This window comes from Dipodomys merriami, unplaced genomic scaffold (genome assembly GCF_024711535.1).
Source record: "Dipodomys merriami isolate MVZ:Mamm:240054 unplaced genomic scaffold, mDipMer1.0.p SCAF_26, whole genome shotgun sequence".
Classification (NCBI taxonomy): Eukaryota; Metazoa; Chordata; class Mammalia; order Rodentia; family Heteromyidae; genus Dipodomys; species Dipodomys merriami.
The window spans coordinates 15,088,219-15,108,796 of NW_027204048.1; the positions used below are offsets into that span (position 1 = coordinate 15,088,219).

Below are 20,578 nucleotides of genomic sequence, written 5' to 3' on the forward strand. Positions count from 1 at the left end.
AAAGTTTATTTCTTTTTCTTTCTTTCTTTCTTTCTTTCTTTCTTTCTTTCTTTCTTTCTTTCTTTCTTTCTTTCTTTCTTTGTTTCTTTCTTTCTTTCTTTCTTTCTTTCTTTCTTTCTTTCTTTCTTTCTTTCTTTCTTTCTTTCCTTCCTTCCTTCCTTCCTTCCCTTCCTTCCTTTTTTGCTTTCTTTTTTTCTCTTTCTCTCTCAGTTCTTTTACTCTGAGTGTGTGTTTGAGAGAGAGAGAGAGAGAGAGAGAGAGAGAGAGAGAGAGAGAGAGAGAGCGCCTGGGGTTTGAACTCAGGAGCTGGGTGTTATCTCTGAGCTTTTGTGCTCAAGGCTAGCTCTCTACCACGTGAACCACAGCTCCATTTTCAGCTTTTTGTTTGTGGTTAAGATTGTAGATTCAAAGCTGGGCCCCCGGTGGCTCAGGTTTGTAATCCTAGCTACTCAGAAGGCTGAGATCTGAAGCTTGCGGTTCAAAGCCAGCCCGGGCAAGAAAATCTGTGAGACTCTTATCTCCAGTAAAACATCAGAAAACTGGAAGTGGCGCTGTGGCTCAAGTGGTAGAGCGCTCACCGTGAGCTGAAGAGCTGAGGGACAGCACCCGGCCCAGAGTTCAGGTCCCACGACCAACCAAAAAAAAAAAAAAAAAAAAAAAGATTGTAGAGGCAAGCATTGAGAAGGGAAATGGATTCCTTTTTCCTTTGTTAGAACCACTAAACAAATACTTTGATAGTTTATGAAAATTTATATATGTATTACTATATAACATTTCCTCTCATTCTTCCTTACGGCATTATAGGGACAACTAAACCTAAAGTCACATTAGTAACACAAGGTTGTTTTTTTTAAAAAATCACAACATGATTTCTTCAGCTCCTTCTCTAAAGAGGTGCAGAAATTTCATAAAAAGAAATTAAAACTCCAAGAAATGCACAGAAAAGCCAAACAATGGCATAGAGTTTTTTAAAGCATCATTTTCTCCCAAAATATGTCAGAGCAGTGAAAAAAAATAAAGAAAATTCAGCTCCACTAGTAATCAAAGAAATGCAAATTACCATGGAAAATGGGAATTTTTTGTTTTGTTTTTTTTGGTTTTTTTTTTTGCTTCTTTTTGCTCATCAGGCTAGCATTTTCTTTTCCGAAGCTTAGTATTAAAGGTTGGGAAGACCATAAAGAATCAGGCTCCTGTAAAGAATCAGGCTCCTGTAAAGAATCAAGCTTCTGAAAAGAATCAGGCTCTCTCACTGGCTGAGGGGAGAAACACACTTCCCGCATCCTTTCTGCTTGTCATTTTGACATGGATGAGGAAGAGTTCTTCTGTCTTCTTCCATAGACTTTAGCATTATTTAGTACTTGCTGCAGCTTAGTCCGGTGCCTAGACCACCAATAATTCAACAAATGCATATTTAATTTTTTACGTATTTCTTGGATAGTCAACAGCTGTTTGATGAATTAATAAACAAGTGTTTTAAACCTAAGCACAAGCCCAGGGCCAGTGGCTCATCCCTGTAACTCCAGCGACTCAGGAGGCCGGGAGCTGAGGATTATGGAAAGTGTGAGCTTCTTATCTTCAGTAAGCTAGCAAAAAATGAAAAGCGGAGCTGTGGCTCAAGAGCTAGACCACCAGCCTCGAGTGAAAAACCCAAGGCACAGTGCCCAGATCCTGACAATGACCCCAAAATTTTCTTTTTAAAATAAGCAGAGCCTTTAATGTAACATTAGGCTTTTTTTCTCATGTTTTAAGCAAAGAAAAATACAGGGTAAAATGTGAACATTCATTATTTCCTGTAATGGGAAGAAAGCTGATTTTAAACTAATTTTCTTTGCTTAAAGCATGAATTGTTTTACAGTAAGGTGTAGATTTTTTGTTCAAGTGATTTGAAAACCCTCTTCATTTCATAATTTCTTATCAAATTTCATTCTTTTTTTTAAGTAAATTATGATAGTTTGATGAAGATAACATACTTTGTTAACCGAGCCACACATAAAGAACCAATTAGTCATATTGTGTGTGTGTGTGTGTGTGTGTGTGTGTGTGTGTGTGTGTGTGTGACAGATTGTAGGATGTTTTTCACTGTGATTTCTACAGAAAAGATACACATGAGGATAATATCACAAATTTCTGTGTAAATGGTAGAACTGCATCTTTTAACTGATCTATCCAGTATATTGGAAGGTGAGCTTCAGGTTTGTATATTCCCCAAAGCAATAACAACACCTCAATGTCTAAAAAGCTGTGTTCCTGCTTTTCTCCCCAGTGCAATTGAAAAATTATTGGGAGCACTCTTATCAATAGGATGTGGGAGTCACATTAAGTGATTGCAAGCAATAGCAATACTTTTTTCAACTCTAAGCAAAATGGTATTCATCACAAGGCTGGATATTAGGAGCTGTTAGCGGCAGTGGGATTTTGTATTGCTTGCTTTGGGGTCATGCCATATCACTGTGGGTGAGAAACAAATCAAGTGACTGAATCACCATCCAATCTGGCTGTTTGTTTGCTTGTTTTTTCCTTTTGGTAAACACTATTTTATAGGATCAGAAGCACATAGGCATTGTGTTCCTCTCCTGAGAGTGTCCTCCTTTGATCTCACTGTGTGTGAACACCGAGAGTCCTACATAATTTATCATGTCCTTGGATATTTTCGATCTAGCTTCACAGAAAACATGACCCGTTTATCTCTCTGAGCATGGCTTACCTCACTTAACATGATTTGCTCCAGTTCCATCCAGGCTTATTATTTTTTAACATGACCCATTCTGTGTATATGACCCAAATTCTCTACTATGGCATTATCAGGGTCTTCCTTGTTCATTGAAAACTTTCTGGCAGAGCTCAAGGGCCCAAGGGAGATATTTAATGTACTTTACTCATACCTAGCCTGTATTTCCAGCACCTGACACCAGTCATATGTTAGGGCACCGCTCACAGAAAAGGAGTACTATATTCACAGCACCTACAAACTCACCTCAGTACTTACCGGTTCTTTTTTTTCCCCATGGTTAGTATCTTTACATGTGCTCCAGATTTCATGTTCCCCTCTTTCCCAGGGCCTGCACTCTACCATTTAATACCATCTCCTTGATCTTCAGTTTCTTACTTCAAGAATGCATATCACAGCAGGGCGCTGGTGGCTCATACCTATAATTCTAGCTATATTCAGGAGGCTGAGATCTGAGGATCATAGTTCAAAGCCAGCCAAGCAGAAAAGCCCCCGTCCCAGTGTGACTCTTACCTCCTGCAATTAACCACTCAAAAACAGGAAGTGAAGATGTGGCTTAAAGTGGTAGAGCACTAGCCCTGAGGACAAAGAGGCTTAGAGACAGAGACCAGGCCCTGAGTTCAAGCCCCACAACTGACAAGAAAAAAAAAGAAGAGTGTGCATCATATTATCTTGAATAGCATTATTAAAATGGCAATTCCTTGTTACAAAGCATTTAGCTTATACCAAGCATAGAGCTGAAAGATTTGTGAATCTAGTCATTCAATTTTCTCAGTCTCTTTTTCAGGCCAATGTTGCTTTCCACCATATGCATGAACCAAATGCGAATGAACCAAAGCTCTGAAAAGTGAAGGGCCATCCAAGAAAATTCCAGAAGTATATAGTAAAATCAGATCCAAACCAAACTCTGATTACAAGGTTATATCATTTTCATTAAATTTTTTTGAGTTAACATACATTTGTAATATAAGGGATGAGTTTTCTTGTTGGATTTTTTTTGTAGGTTGTGGGGCTTGAACTCAGGGCTTGGGTACTTTCCCTGAGCTCTTTTGCTCAAGGCTAGCACTTTACCCCTTTCAACCACAGCTCTACCTCTGGTTTTTGAGTGGTTAATTGGATATAAGAGTCTCACCAGGACTTTTCTTCCCCGGGCTGGCTTTGAACTGTGATCCTCAGATCTCAGCCTCCTGAGAAGCTAGGATTACAGGCATGAGCCACGGGTGCCCAGCCTGAGGGAGCTTTTAATTTAATCTCATACATGTGCACAATGTGCTTTGAGCAATTTCACCCCATATTCCACCATATTCCCATTCCTCCTTTTCCATCTCCTTCCTTTTCCCCCAAATACTTCATGGTCTTGATTACGCTGTGCTTGTATATGTAATACCATTTACCCTCTTCACCTTCAATCTGTCATCCTTCCCCTCCTCCACCTACTGATCAGCTCCCCTCTCCCCTCCTCCCCTCCCCTCTTCTTTCTCTCCCTCCCTCCCTCCCTTCCCCCCTCTTTCTCTCTCTCTTTCTTTCTTTCTTTCTTTCTTTCTTTCTTTCTTTCTTTCTTTCTTTCTTTCTTTCTTTCTTTCTTTCTCTCTCTTTCTTCCTTTCTTTCTTTCTCTCTCTTTCTTTCTTCCTTTTTCTTTTTTTCTTTCTTTTCCTCCCGCCCTTCCTTCCCTGTCTCCCTCCCTCCCTCCTTCCCTTCCTTCCTCTCTTTATCTCTCTATCTCTCCTTTCTTCCTTTCTTTCTTCCTTTCTTTCTTTCATTTCTTTCTCTTCCTCTCTCCTTTCCTTCCCTGTCTCTCTCCCTCCCTCCTTCCCTTCCTTCCTTGCTTCCTTCCTCTCTTTATCTCTCTCTCTTTCCTTCCTTCCTTCCTTCTTTTTTCTTTTTCTCTTTCTTTCTTTTTCTCTTTCTTTCTTTCTTTCTTTCTTTCTTTTTTCTTTCTTTCTTTCTTTCTTTCTTTCTTTCTTTCTTTCTTTCTTTCTTTCTTTCTTTCTTTCTTTCTTTCTTTCTTTCTTTCTTTCTTTCTTTCTTTCTTTCTCTGGTACTGGACTTGAATTCAGGGTCTGGGCATTGTTCCTTGGCTTTTTACTCAAGGCTGGTTCTCTACCACTCAAGTCATACCTCCACTTCCAGCTTTTGCTGGTTAGTTGGAGATAAGAAGCAGCAGCATGCAGTTGTCCCTTGCTATGGCGTGGTTCGCTTATTGCTACTTTGCAATAAGTACATGCACTTACTGTTTCCACTTTCCAAAATTCAACCCACAGGAGCTTGTTATATACCCACAGTTTCATGGAAACTGCTCTGGGCAGTATCACCAACTACCTTCTTGTTTCCGTGAAGCACCACTGAGTCCTCTTTCTGATGGCACTGGGGGAACCCGGGATAGTGCACTGCTCCTGGTCTCTATTGACAGCCCTCACCTCAAAGCGTTCTCTGCCATGGAGGCTCTCATAAAACACCCGCCTTCCTCCCACTCATCACCATCTCTGGGATGAGGGGTGGCTTTCTTTTCTCTGGTGACTTCTGTTACCTTTGTATGCTGTAACAAAGTAACCCAAGGTGAAGCAGGAAGGAATTATCTGGGCTCATAGTTTCAGAGGTATTATTCCATGGCTCCATTGCTTTGGACCTCAGCCAACAGTAGTGTGTGCCGGAAGAGGCTGCTTTCTTTATGGAAGCTGGAAAGCAAAGAGAGAAGGACAATGTGGTTAAGCCTAAAATATAGCTCCCTGACCATGCTCCCCTTCCCCTAGACTGACTCACTCTTAAAAACTGCTGGCTCTGGGATTTGAACACAGGGCCTAGGTGGTGTCCCTGAGCTTCTTTTGCTAATCACTAGCATTCTACCACTTTGAGCCACAGCTTCATGTCTGGCTTTTTGGGTGGTTCACTGGAGACAAGAGTCTGGTGGATTTTACTGCCCTGACTGGCTTCAATCCTGGCTCTGGCCCCATTTCATTTAACTAGGCCCCACCTCCTCAGAGCATCCGTGAATTAATTCACCATCCTGAACACGGCGGTAGAGAGGGCCAAGCCTTTAACACACAAGTCTTTTAGGAAACTTTATAGCTAAGTCAGAACGATCCTTCCTGTCTGATCTGAGAGGGCTACTTGGTCTTAGGTCTTCTCTATTACACATACTGTCTTGGATATTTCATTCAGTCCCATGATTTTACTTCTATTGGCTGGGAAGGCTCACCTAGTTCTTTCTTGACACTAGGTCTCTGTGCTGACCTTCAGAACTGTGACCTCTGCTTATGTGAGCTCTGACTTTACCTGTCTCCCGGACACAGAAGGAAAGGAATGAAATGTTGAAAGCAGTGTATTTAGACTCAGATACTGGCTTTGCATTGTTTCACCCCCATTTAGAAATGTTTCTCTGAGCCCCCATCTCTTTGAATGTGTTTTCTCAAATGCACAGTGGAGGAAAATACTTATTATTTTCTGGTTGTAACATCCTTAGTATTACATGAAAGGCAATATGGGAGAATGTCTCACACTTAGAAAGCTCTCAATACATGCTATGTAGTGAGACTATTGCAACAGCATGCTTATATGCAATGGAGACTAAAATAAGTCCTGGAATATGGTTTGTGTACTAGTCCCATCCCTTGCTGTCTTGTTGCACTTATTTTTTTAAATTTAATTTAATTTTGTTGTAAAGGCGATGTACAGAGGGGTTACAGTTCCATAAGTGATGGGGACGTTTCTTGTAGAACATCGTTACATCGTCTTTTGTTTCTCTCCTACTATTACTCCCCTCACCCCAAATTGTAAAGTTCATTTCCAACATAATGTCTTGTGAGAATCGCTGTTGCATTGGTTCATCCTTTGTCCTTATTTTGCCATTTTGTATTCCCTCTCACTTAATTTTACCTCTTATTTTTGTTGTTCTTAAAAAAATATATTAGTGTCCAAGAACATACCTACGTGCACACATACACACCCAATACCGCATGACAGAAACAAACGAACTTGTATAGTTCCAACACCTCCAGTGGATGTTCAAGATGGCAGATGTCAAGATTCCATGATTCAAGATTTCCTATCCATACATACCTGTGGTAAACTTCATTTACAAAGGTGGTACCAAAAGGGACTAGCAACAAAAACCAATTAAACAAAAGAAAATAAAAGAATTTATTTCTTGGGTGAGAATGTTGAAAGGAGTAACATGGATCAAGATGTATTCATAAACAGCTCTAGTAAACGGCATGTCCTTTGTACCACTACTTAAAGGTAATAAAATAAAGCAAAGATTAATGTAATCCTTATAACAATATCCTTTAATAAAAGTTATAGAAATGCTATGCCCTATTTCCAAGTATCTTAGTTTAGTTTTACATGTTCTCTTAAGGAAGCCCAATGTAGCTTTCCTTTAGTAGGTCTGAGCTGCCAGCATCATGGCTCTTACAATGCATTATGAAGTAAACATGAGGATTACCTGTCTTAATAAACAAGAATAATCCCAAGTAATGAATGCAAGAGGTATGCATACTCTGTGGACCGGCTGAACAAAGGGATAGAGTTAGGTAGCACGAGATTTCATCAAACTACTTAGAAAGATGCACCATGTAATACTCATGAATGGTTTCTGAAATTATCTGTCTACTATTTTGAATCTACAGTTGAGCATGGATGATGGAAACCGGAGAAAGCAAAACTGTAAAGGGGCACTACCCTCCCCCACGGTATAACCCCTGCTTTCACTGTATTTGACGTTGTTATAATTCGTGGAGGGGAAGGGAAAAAACAAATCATTTAACTAGGGATACAGGTGGACCCATTGCAACAATGAGATGTACAAGTCGTTATGTCCAAAACGAACTTTACAACTTTGGTGGGGGGGAAGAGGGTTAGGGGGGGGAGGATGGGATGGGAAGGGGAAACAAAGGAGGAGGCTACAGTGCTTGATAAGAAATGTACTCATTATCTTGCCCATGTAATTGTAACTCCTCTGTACAGTATTTTCACAAATAAATAAATAAAACAGGAACAGTGTGTCTTCCTATCTACCATTTCAGTCTCTTTTTTTTCCCCTCCTGAATAAGTTACCCATGTCATATCATCAAGATTTAAAATATTTGGTGTTGATACTGGAGCTTGAACTAAAGGCTGGGTACTATCCTTTAGTTTCTTTCTTTCTTTCTTTCTTTCTTTCTTTCTTTCTTTCTTTCTTTCTTTCTTTCTTTCTTTCTTTCTTTCTTCCTTTCTTTCTTTCTTTCTTTTCTTTCTTTCTTTCTTTCTTTCTTTCTTTCTTTCTTTCTTTCTTTCTTTCTTTCTTTCTTTCTTTCTTTCTTTCTTTCTTTCTTTCTTTCTTTCTTCCCAAGGCTTGTGCTCTAGCTCTACTTCTGGCTTTTTGGTAATGAGTTAGAAATAAGAGCCTCATGGACTTTCCAACCTGAGCTGGCTTTGAACCTGGATCCTCAGATCTCAGCCGTCTGAGTAGCCAGAACTACAGGTGTGAACCGTTGGTACCTGGAAAGATTTTTAATTTTTGGTGATAGGGTTTGACTTCAGACTATCACACATGTGAAGCACATAATCCACTAGTGGACTACCAGTCAACCTCATATCTCCAAGAGCACTCAGACTTTCTCTCATTCCTGCCTTCATAGTGACCAGAAGCAACTTTTCTGCTCCGAAGTTGATGTCCTCTGACCCCTCTGCTCAGTGCTATGAAGGAGAGCAGTATATTTCTCTTCACTTGGAGAGAGGTTCGTAACATTTTAGAATGCATCTTTATTTTTCTTAATTCTAGGATATATTTTCTAAGTGCTATTTTCCTCCACATTGTGTTCTTATGTTCAAGAAGGGCATCTTCTCGAATCTCATTAAAAGGCCATTTAGAAATTTTTAGAATTATTCTTCTGTCCCTTAATTACCATCCCTCAAGCCAGGCATTCATTCTTTGTGCTTATTGCTCAATGATAAATAATACTTCCAACGGTGAGAGCTGTTTTCTTTATTTTGCTCTCCAGTGTGCTATTGTGTGGTAGACATTCCCCAGGCTTTAAATAAGTATCATAAAAAAGAAAGCGTTCATTTCATTAGAACTGCATCAGGCAATTGTCTTGTGTACAAATGACTCTGATTAACTAGAATAGAACTGAAGATAGTGAAAATCCACGTAGGATAAATGGGAAAAGCCAAGGTCATGTTCACCTGAAATGAGTACCACACTTGGCAAACTATTAAGATATGTAGTGAAGAAAATGAGGATCTAAATCTACCAGGGCACACCCAAAAAGCTAACCTCCACCAACAGCAAAAGAAAAAGAATTTCCTGCAGGCTGTGCTGGTTGACCAATGGTTAACCTCTCTCTTTTATCAGACATAGCCTTTTCTTGTAACCACAGCACCTACTAGCATAGCAACAAGGACAGTAGAAATGTTAAACAACAAAGTACATTTTGTGGTGCCATATTCTATTGCAAGATGCTATGGATTGTCGATCACTGTTATTTTTGAGCTACCGAGAAAGAAAAATAAGCTGTTAATTAAGCTATATTATGTCATCCATCATCTGCCCTTATAATTCAGGGATGTTAGAATATGAATGCATGCATTTAAAGCTTGTAGAATTTAGCTTCTACTCTGTTAAATCTGATTGAGGAAAACTTATTCATAATATGTAGGAAAGGGGACTTGAGTGTGTGTGTGTGTGTATGTGTGTGTGTGTGTGTGTGTGTGTGTGTGTGTGTGTGTGTACTGAGGATTAATTCAGGGTTTAGGTGCTCTTCCTTTGCTTTTCTGCTGAAGGCTGGCATTCTACTACTTGAGTCACACCAACACTTCTGACTACTTGATGGCTAATTGAAGGGAAGAGTCTCATAAACTTTCCTGCCTGGGCTGGCTTTGATCCCTTGATCTCAGCTCCCTGAGTAACTAGGATTATAGGCATGAGCCACCACAGTGTCTCTTAGGACTTCAAGTCTGAGGTTTGTGGAGTGTGTTAGGGGCAAGTACCTATAAATTGGTATCGCTTGAGTTATGAGTGTCTTTCTAGTCAAGCCAATTACTATGTGTATGGCCTCCACTGTATTAACTCCTGGAGCAACTTTACTTCTCTACACATCAGTACAGTAGCTCCTAATTCAGATTGCTCCTGGGAGCCTTCAGTGAGAGAAGCATTTGGCAAGTGCCTAACACTTCGTAGGAATGGATACAGATGCATTTCCTCCATGCTTCCTAACACAAAAGCTTTACTTTGTCTCTTGGAGAGCTTTACCTTGTCTCTTGTTATCGAATAGGACAGTAACTGGGATACAGATGTCAGAAGATTTTTATGAGCGTCAATTGTGGTAATATTTGCATAGTGACACCTGATACTGCCAAATAGAAAATGATGTTGAATACTTTATTTTAATATTCTACTATCCTAGTATTGATCTATAGATCAAAAACTGAAGAGGAGAGAGAGGAGGGTGGCACAGAGCGAGTGAAACAGGGAGGGAGGAGGAAATTGGAGAGAGAGAAAGGAAAAGAAAGAGAGAAAGTAGGGAGAATAATTGGACTTTTTAATGAAAGAATTTTTTTCGCAAATTCTATACTAACTACCATTAATAAATAGTAGTTTGTTTATTAATGGTATCTCAAGGTAAGAAGGAATTTTTGCATTCAGGCAGATTAATACTCAGTGAACAATCAAGAATGATTATTTATCAAATATGGAGAGCATTGGAATCATGGAAGAAATTTAAATTTTTTTAAGTTTTGCAAATTTCTCCTTGGAGTTAACAAATTCGAATCACTAGGTATTGGAAACAAAAGTATATGTATATATATACGTATATATATATATATGATTTATTGATTCATTGATTTATTTTTGGTAGTGGACCTTCAGGATCTTGGCACTTTTTCTGAGCTCTTTTTGCTCAAGTCATAGCTCCATTTCTGGTTTTGTGTTAGTTAATTGGAGTAAAAAGACTCATGGATTTTCCTGCCCTAGTTGACTTAAAAACTTTGAATGGTGATCTTCAGATCTCAGTCTCTTGAGTAGGCAGGATTATAGGTATGAGCCACCAGTGCCTAGCTTATCTATCTATATTTATATCTACATATCTATATCTATATCTATATCTTAGAGATATATTATTTTAATAGAGTTCTTATCTTATTCTGGTCATCCATCCTATTTGGAAATAGGATGATGAAATAGGATTTTAAACTCAACATAATAAAATAGTCATTTATCTTCTTTAGGGAGGAATAAATGGTATTTTTAAAGTTCTGCTTAATATTTATGTTTAATTCTTGAATGTTTGGGAGAAGACTCAAAATATCATTAAGAATATTGGTCTAGGGGCTGGGAAGGTGGCTCAGTGGTAGAGCGCTTGCCTTGCATGCATGAGGCCCTGGGTTCGATTCCTCAGCACCACATAAGCAAAAAGAAAAAAGCTGGAAGTGCTGCTGTGGCTCAGGTGGTAGAGCGCTCGCCTTGAGCTGAAGAGCTGAGGGACAGCGCCCAGGCCCAGAGTTCAGGCCCCACGGCCGGACCCCCCCCCCAAAAAAGAATATTGGTCTAAAAGCAGCATACATTCTCTTCTACCAGAGATAAGACACTTCCAGTGGAACTGTCTTTTTTTTCCTCTTGACCGAGAAACTAAAAGTGCTTCAGTAGCCACAGCATCCCCTTCGAAAGTGATGAAGATAGCAATGATAATGACAATGATATAGAAAATGAAAACTGTGTGCACACTAATCAATGAGAGCCCTAGAAACCATAGAAGAGAGACTTGCCTGCTGGTGGTATCTATGGAAAACAAGTTCCCACCACATCAGAACAAAAATCCGAGATGGGGAGTTTCAGATAACCGAATGTGAATCCTTTATCAGATTTTAATTTGTGTCATACTTGAAGTGAAACACAATGAAAACTTTAACAGAAATTGTCTCTTAATACATTTACAGTCTTGGATGTACAAGCGAAATATATATAGGAAATCACAAATAAATCCCTTTTAAGTTTGCTGCTGTTTTGGTGAATTAAAAAAAATATTGGTCTAGATAAAACCCCTCATTTATCATTCTCTTTCGTAGTGAGATTTGACCATTCTTCCCCTTCTATCCTTTAAATCTTCCTCTCCTTCTCTCCAATTGATGAGAGGAAATGGGATATGTAATTCGGTATGTTGCCTCTCAACCAGTAGCTCATGTTCGTTTGTTCTGTTCTTTTCTTTTCTCTTTTCTTTCTTTCTTTCTTTTCTTTTCTTTCTTTCCTTTATTTTTCTTTCTTCCTTCCTTCCTTCCTTCCTTCCTTCCTTCCTTCCTTCCTTCCTTCCTTCCTTCCTTTCTTTCTTTCTTTCTTTCTTTCTTTCTTTCTTTCTTTCTTTCTTTCTTTCTTTCTTGATTTCTATTTCTTCCCTCCCTCCCTTCCTTCTTTTTTCCTTCCTTCCTTCCTTCCTTCCTTCCTTCCTTCCTTCCTTCCTTCCTTCCTTCCTTCCTTCCTTCTTCCATTTTCTCTTTTTCCTTTTTGGTTTAATTGAGGTTTGAATTCAGGGCCATATGCTTCATCTGCCTCTTGCTTGCGTGGCTGTCACTCTGCCATGTGAGCCCCATCTTCAGCCCAACTGCCTACTGGTTATTTTGGAGATGGGATCTCACACACACTTTGCTCCCTAGGCTGGCTTCCAACTGTGATGCTGCCTATTCCAGCCTCCTTATTATAGACAGGATTATAGGAGTGAGCCATCCAGAACCTGGCTAGTCTCTCTACCTTCTAAGACTGAATGGCTGAAGGACAGCCCCATGTGTCTTAGGAAATGTCCCTGCAAAGTGATAACTTGTTCACATCCTCCTCAAACTTCTAATCCCTAAAAATTATTTATAGTCTACCCTCCATATTATGAATACGGCTTTTCTATGAATTGAGAAGGTAAAGGGTAGATTGAAGAGTGATTCTGAATAAAGACAGTGTCTTTGTGAGTTTCCTGACCTATTTGGATGAAGTCATGTTCCCTTTGGACTGGGGGCATAGCTCAAGTGGTAGAATAATTGCCTAGCAAGTATGAAGCCCTGGGTTCAAACTCCAGTGTCACAAATGAAGAAGGGACACTCTGTGTATTAGACTTCTCAGTGCTTACTTTGCACATCCGTCCAACAAATGTATTTTGACTATCTGCTTATCTATCAGATACCCTGGGTTATATGATAAATGTTTCTACGAACCAAATTGCCAGATGGGAAAGAGTGGTATAACCAGTTGCAACAGGCAAGTGGCCCCTCAAGCTAATGTCTGACCATATTTGCTTGCCAGTTTAGTGTGAAATAGGATTACCAAGGGCTGTGAATATTGAGTGCATTTGATTTTACTCTGTGTTTCAGAAATATCTTTTAACTTATTGATCTTTTCTGAGAATATCTCTTTTCCTATTTTTTTTAACCAGAGCAGTAGAGTATGATAGGCCAGCCCAGAAACAGAACACTCATTCCTAGGGAAATTTCCAGAATAAAACATTTTTATGACCCTTATGATTCAAAGTGGACACTTGCATGGTTACAACTGGGACATCCAGTGCATTGTAGATTTATAATTGTTTTTATCAGACTTAATAGAACCATGTTTATGTTGCAGGATCAGTGTTATGTGGAATGATGGTTTAACTTGGAGTGGAGTAGAAATTATTCCCTTTTCTTTCAAATGAGTACGTGACTCCGGTTGAAATAAAATCAGGTTTGTTATTTTCCTACTTCAGAAAATTCGTTGAAAAAGCAAATCTCTTCTGAAATAAAGAAAGATTAGAACAAAAAACAGAACCAAAAAAAAAAAGATTTACAAGGAAGACTCTCTCCAGGACAATCCACAATGTGTCTATGGACAGACTGTTCTAATTCTTGTTCTAATTCACTCTGCTAATTCCTGGAAATTCTCTTGTGGTATCTGCTCATTGTTGTTTCTAGAATCAAATGACTCGAATTATGAGACACAATGCTGTAAGCTCTGCTGTTTCACGCAACAATGGTACTCCTAGGAAGTTGTTTGAGAGAATTTAGATGACTATCCCTCCAATTTTTATCTACCTGTTTCTCGTTGACTTTTGGCTTGTTTGTTATTTTTCTTATCTCTCTGGTTCTATAAACCATTTGTTAGAGCGAACGTTGGCTCCTATTTCAATCCTGTTAAGTATATTGCTGGTAGCTTTATTTGAGCCTAAGTCTCCTAAGGCTTGCTGTTTACTGGATTTTGTTATCAGTTAACACCCTACCCCTCAGTGCAAAGGCTTGTGATACGTGGATAAGTATTTAATATCAGAATGCCGTGAATGTAAGTGGCAGAGAACTAAAGTGTAAACGAGAGCTGTGTGACTATTTCTGGACAACTTTCCACCGTGTAAGCCTTGATGCAGTTACAAAGCTATCTCTATAGCTTAATGAATAGAAAGTGATAGAGGTGTTCATTTGCTATTTGGTGTTCCTCTCTGCAAATCCCTTCTTCCCCTGCAAGATAAGTGGAAGCCGGGCGCTGGTGGCTCACGCCTGTAATCCTAGCTACTCAGGAGGCTGAGATCTGAGAATCACGGTTCAAAGCCAGCCCGGGCAGGAAAGACCATGAGACTCCTATCTCCAATAAACCACTAGAAAACCGGAAGTGGCGCTGTAGCTCAAGTGGTAGAGTGCTCGCCTTGAGCCGAAGAGCTGAGGGACAGCGCCCAGGCCCAGAGTTCAAGCCCCACGACCGACAAAAAAAAAAAAAAAAAGATAAGTGGAGCAAACTCTAGAACAGTGGAAATGAGGGGATTGATGGGTAGCAGCTTTGTGACATTCTTCTGAAAAAAAAAATCTCGTTCTACATTGGTAATCTCTGCTCCTTATAAAGTAATCATGATAAAAATTTATAAACCACCGTAACCATTAGTGAGCACCTACCACATGGTTGGCATTTTATATCTATTACCTTTGCACAATACTAGAAGGAAGAAGCTATTATTCACTTTGCAATGTGCAATATCACAAACATGCTAATGCTTAATATAATTAGCATAGGTTCATTATGGGCATCAGTATCTTGACGGCCCCCCTGGTGGGGGTTCTTTACTCACTTTCAAGTCAGCACTAAACTTTCAGAGGAGTCCTGGGGGATAGGCTCGCTGCCAGCATCTTTATATAGCCTGATTCCTTTTTTTTGCCTACCACTTAGCTTATTTTCAGAAGGCAATAGAGTAGTCAAAATAAAACAGTGAAAAGCAATACAATGAACCCTGCTGAAATGTACTTCTCAGATCGAGTGGGGTCTTGTTGGAGGATTTTTTTAAAAAGATGTCTGTCCTTGCCTGGCAATGAGAGAGGACATAAAATTACTCCCTCCTTTTGCCTGAGAAAATTATCCTAGCATTCAACAGAATAATCCAGCGTCCTCTTCCCGTAAGTAAACCAGAGACTAATCAGACACAGCTGGATGGTGCACCGACTGTGGATTGCTCCTCCTGGCATACTGAGTTTGCTCACACACACACACACGCACACACACACACACACACACACACACACACACACACACACACACACACACACACACCCCACCCTGCTTTGCCTTCATAGCCCTGAGCATTCTCTGTGTACCTCTGTCCTCAGGGAGCACCCTAGTCAAACCACACACAGGATGAGGACCAAGTGTGCTGGAATAGAATTGCTGGTTGAGACCCCCACTGCCTGCTATCTTTTTCCATCTCAGATTTTGGCTTTTGGTTTTAGTGTTCCGCAGATAGGGTATTACTCGGCTCTAAGGATATCCCGCACAATGACCTCGTGCTCACTTAACTCACTTAACTCACAACAGACAAACTACTGGAGTATTTACCTGACAATAGAAAATGTAAATGCCCCAAAGTTTCTTTGCTAGTGAAATCCAGATCCCAAACCAAATGCCAATCAGACAGTTTCTTTGTAAGCACCACAAGGAGGGCAGGAATGAGGAGAATGACTTGAATATTTAAAAGCCCAGATCAGACTGGGTCCAGTCTCCTCATTTTGATAGGAAGAGGAAATCTGACAAATTCTTGAGCCAGAGCTCATGTACAGATTTCCTGAACATGACTGGAACGTGCCAGGCATTGTTGGCTGAGCACTGGAACTATCTCCCTTGACTTCCATCTGCCCTAGGACACTGCACTGAACAAGCACTCAAAGCAAGATGGTTAGGGAACTAACACTCCTCCCCTGTAGACATGAAATGCCCCTTCGTCCAATTCTGCCCTCACAGAAGGAAGTGGTCATGTTTCTGATATAAGATGCCAAGCGATTTTCCTTTATTCATTGTGGTAGAGTGGAGGCAATAGATTAATCTAGGGAAATAAATGTATGAGGGGAGAAAGAATCCCTAACTTGGGTTCTTTAGATAGTTAAGAGCTGTGTTACAAAACAGATACAATCGTGAAGTTTAAGCCCAAGTCATGCTTACGATTGACTGCACTTTGATGAATCATTCCTGTTGAGGTCTAACCATTGACTTATAGAAAATGATGCTTCAGGACTTATGTAAGAAGCAGTGAAGGGCCACCGTAAGCTCATGCCACTGGTTAGAGGCTCCAAATCTATACTTGGTCTACTTCACTCTGAGCCATGCGAAGCTTTTTGCACAAGCACAGATTCTTCTTCTATCACCTGGCTGGTGTTCACTAAATAATAAGGACAGGATGCTTCAGCGAAAGAGGAAACAGGAGAGTGTGCTTTGGAGAATGTGATACTGGTATGGGCACGTGGTCTTTAGGGGATCATCGATGGAAGAACACAGGATACAGAAAGAGTGTGCTGGCCATCTTCCTTTGGAAGCATTCCTGTCAGGCCTGTTGGTAGGTTTTTGGTTTACCACTTCAACCACGTTGGGCTTATAAACCATGAAACATTCTCAGTTTTATTATCATCAAGTAATTGAGGAGAAAACCAAGCCATGGGAAGATGGTGGAAAATAAGGCTTGGAGATTCTGGTAATCTCATTTTGCTTCATTCCATATTGGTTGAACTAGGAGTGAGCACTGCATTGAGTCGAACCCAAAGAATGGAAAGATGGAAAGCACATGGCTTCTGCCTGCAAGAACTCATAGTCCAGTAGAGAACTTCTTCAGGTAAGCAAATGCAATATGACATGCTCTGCTCAATGATTCAGATGTGGTCAAAGTATGATGATGCTATAAATTCTACACTTGAGAAGGGATTGACCGAGAAGCTAATCAATGAACTGGCAGTTGAGGGATGAACAGGACAGTATGAATTTTTTTAAATAAAGAAGTTTCTGCATTATCTAAACCTACTACAATATAATAGGAGTGCTGGGATGTAATGGCTTACCTGGCTAAGCAGTATTCTCAAGTTGTCTCCTGTGACTTTCTTGAGCCCTTACTTATTTACTCAGAAATAGTTACCGTGTGTTAGTTGTGTGAGATTAAAGACAAGTTAGAACGTGTGTGATGATGGAGAAACTCATGGTTTAATACAGTGATTCTCAATCCGTGTTATGGTTTAGAATCATGGAGAGAGCTTTTAAAATGTATCAGTGCCCAAGTTCCACATTCCTATATGTAGCCAAGGGTAAAACAACTGGTATAGGTAAGAGACACATGTGAACTTAGCTGTGCTTAGCTGTGTGTGGTGTTATGTGGTAGAGAGGTAGGAATACCAAGGTAGGACCCAGAGGGCTCAGGAAGGATTTACAATGAAATGGACTCCAGTGTAGATCGAACTATGTCACTGATGGGTGGAACTTGGTAGCTGTCAACTACTAACACTTTGACAGTGGTGAAAGGGTGGATTAGTTAGGACCAGAGCCCCTGCATAGCATCTTGGTCTAACAAACGAAAGCCGGGTGCAAAAGAGACATGGTTCAAACATTGTGCCTCTGTCCTTCAATAGTCCATTTTAGTGTCAATAACCTTCTCATGACCCTGGGAAGAGGATTTGCAGAAGAGATCCAAGTAACAACCAATGAGAATGTTGTGAGATCTGACCAATAAAGCATCACCTTCCAATTACCTAATTATATTAAGGGCAGTCAACCGGCGCGCAGCCCGAGATTCAAAAACCCCTGGATTCAGAGATGGACAACACAAAGATATATTAAGACTACAAGCAGTTCCGAATAAAGTTCTTCATATTCATTCTCCATTACCCTGTACTTCACTTCTCAGATTCCTGGGACAAGAACAGGAAGCCACCAGCAGTGGAACTACAACACTGGCAGACATTGCCTGCTGCTGAGCTGTAATAGTAAGTGAGTATTGTCTCCTATTGGGCTGCAATCCTAGCCAGAATTGCTGTGTGAGCTCTGCCTACTGACGGCGACATCAGACAAATTCTGTATCAGTGGTGACCTGGCACACAGAGCCAAGGAAGGCAGTGTATTAGGCATTTGAAACACAGAGAGGAGGTAGCAACAGTAAGGACGGCGGAATGAAAGGGTTGTTGTTACCCTCCATGATGCTGTGGGAAAAGCTAGCAAAAGGATGAGATTGATGGAGCACCAATTTGAATGCTAAATGTGAGGGCAAGAGGGCATCCTTGGAAATATAGCAAGAGGTACTGGTCTGTGAAATTGGGAAGAAAAGGTTGTGGATGTGAGGACTAAAGGTTATGGCTTCATTGTAAGAAAAGCCAAGGTACGTGTGCTATGCCAAAGTTGGGGGGAAAATGAATGCTTCGCACAAGAGATGGAGAACGGAAAGGAGAATAGCCAGGGACGCACAAGTACAAAATCACAGGCCGTCCTTCTTAGGTAACACACTGTTGCTTGAAAAGCCTGTGAGCAAGAAGGCGACCCTCCTACCAGCCATGGGTCTTGAGACATTAGTTGTTTCACAAGAAAAATAGGACCCTATTTTATAGGCTCATGGGGCTGGTTTCCAAAGCTCCCTTTCCCCTTGCTTTGCTTTTGCAAAGAGTTGAATTTTAAATGTTTGTTTTGCAAGAACATAGCGAGCCCCAAAGAATAATAGCCAATTTAAGTGCTGTTGCTAGGTGAAAGCAACCTGACTTCCTAACTTACCCCACTAACAGAAAAACCAATTGGTCAATGCTAACAATCTTTAACTGCCAAAATAAGATACCGGTATAACATAGAATATCAACCCTTAGACTACCTACTCTTTAACTATGGCGTAAGATTTACCTTTCGCCTCTCCCATGTAGAAGCTTTATAATAATTGCTTGCTTACTACTTTATCTTTGTATCTATAACCATCAATGACCCACAATTGTGCTGACTCCCTAAAATGAACTTGGGACTTCAGTGACTCCATATTACTACCCCTTCAGGAATCTTGAATCTCCAGATTCCCATGAACTGTCTAAATATGCAAAAATGATCCATTCTTCCTTTCCATTAAGGAACACACACACACACACACACACACACACACACACACACACACACACTCTCTCTCTCTCTCTCTGAAGTAATGCATAGGTCTCTCCTCTATATAGCATCATATTGTCTTCTCCCAACCACTAGGTCAATCAATCAGAGTTAAGTCACCCAATGATTCTATCAAAGACTCAGTGGGGCTGGGCAGGTAGGAAAAGCACTATACTACCCTTCCTGTTCCATTTCAAGAGTAGTTAACTGGGAGAATATACCTAGGTCTAGATTCTGAGGGGCCTTATCAAGGTGGGTAGAAGATATATTTAGACACAATTTATATATATTGTTAAAAATGAGATAATTTTCCTCTGGCACAAGTTGTAACCATACCCTGACAAGAACTTGAACTAGTGTGAGCACACGTGGCTTCCTTGAGAGCAGAAGAAGGAAACTGGGCCCTGATAGCTCACACCTATGATCCTAGCTATTCAAAAGGCTGAGATCTGAGGATGGCAGTTCAAAGCCAGGCCGGGCAGGAAAGTCCGTGAGACTCATATCTACAATTCATTATCCCCCCATACCCCCTTGGGAAAAAAAAAGCTGAAAGTGGAGTTATGGCTCAAATGGTAGAGCACTAGCCTTAGGCCTAAAAGTAAAGAAAAAATACCCCATTCTAAGTGGGGTAGAAATGATGGCATTGCTGACAGACAACATCGCCCAATAGAAAGCTGGGAAAAAAGAGAGCAGAACCAATGTTTATCCACTTAGAAAGTAAATGACAAGCACAAGCATCTCACCTTTTGGTTATTGTTGTTGTTGATAAATTCTAAAGTTCTCCAAATGGGTCAAGAGGTTACAGACTAATGTCTAGTCTAGTATCTTAAGGATGCCCAGTAGGACACTATGACAAAAGTCCAGAAACACTAAGAAAGCTCTAGCCCATAAGGAGCCCACAGAACCCTGAGCATTTACAGTTCCTGGAGTTTCTTTGCCTCTTAACCCTCTTAAGTTCAACAGCACACTATCCCTGAGCCTGGACCTGAGTGCACTGTCCAGATTTTGGTTCCAGTTTTCGAAATGGGATGATACATGGCAGGCAGCCTAACTGGGAGATGGGTCCAGTCATCTACAAGAACAACTTAAAACAGGGGAATAGGAAAAGGCTGACGGACTATCAATTTCAGAACTACCCTTCTCTGATACCAAGTAGTAATTTCTGCTTAGGAAGCAATCTCCAAGCTTTCTTGCTTGCTTGCTTGCTTTTTGGCTCACTCTATATTACCTATTGATTTGAAGGGTCCAGATATCAGCTCTTTTACTACCCAATTTTATTTTCCATTCCAACAATCAGCACGTAAGTTTTTGATATGACTGGATTTCATTTATCTCTGTGAACATGGTTCTTTGGGAATGTCATGCTGAGAAAGTTTGCTTTGTGACCTTAGGCTACAAAACAATTATCCTTTGATCATTTGTTTGTAAATTCCAAGGCCTGCAAGCCTCCTGGTTTCACGTGGGAAAAATAGATGATCATTCTGGGTACAATTTAAGGAGAATT

At 40.3% G+C, this 20,578-nt stretch overlaps 1 long non-coding RNA gene across 1 annotated transcript; it reads left to right on the forward strand.

The window, feature by feature from the left end:
* The first annotated feature begins 13,324 nt into the window (after positions 1-13,324).
* Positions 13,325-17,933, forward strand: LOC138836846 (uncharacterized). The gene is made up of 3 exons (XR_011375088.1): positions 13,325-13,404; positions 16,694-16,792; positions 17,852-17,933. It is a non-coding gene; the product is annotated as an uncharacterized lncRNA (long non-coding RNA).
* The last annotated feature ends 2,645 nt before the right edge of the window (positions 17,934-20,578 follow it).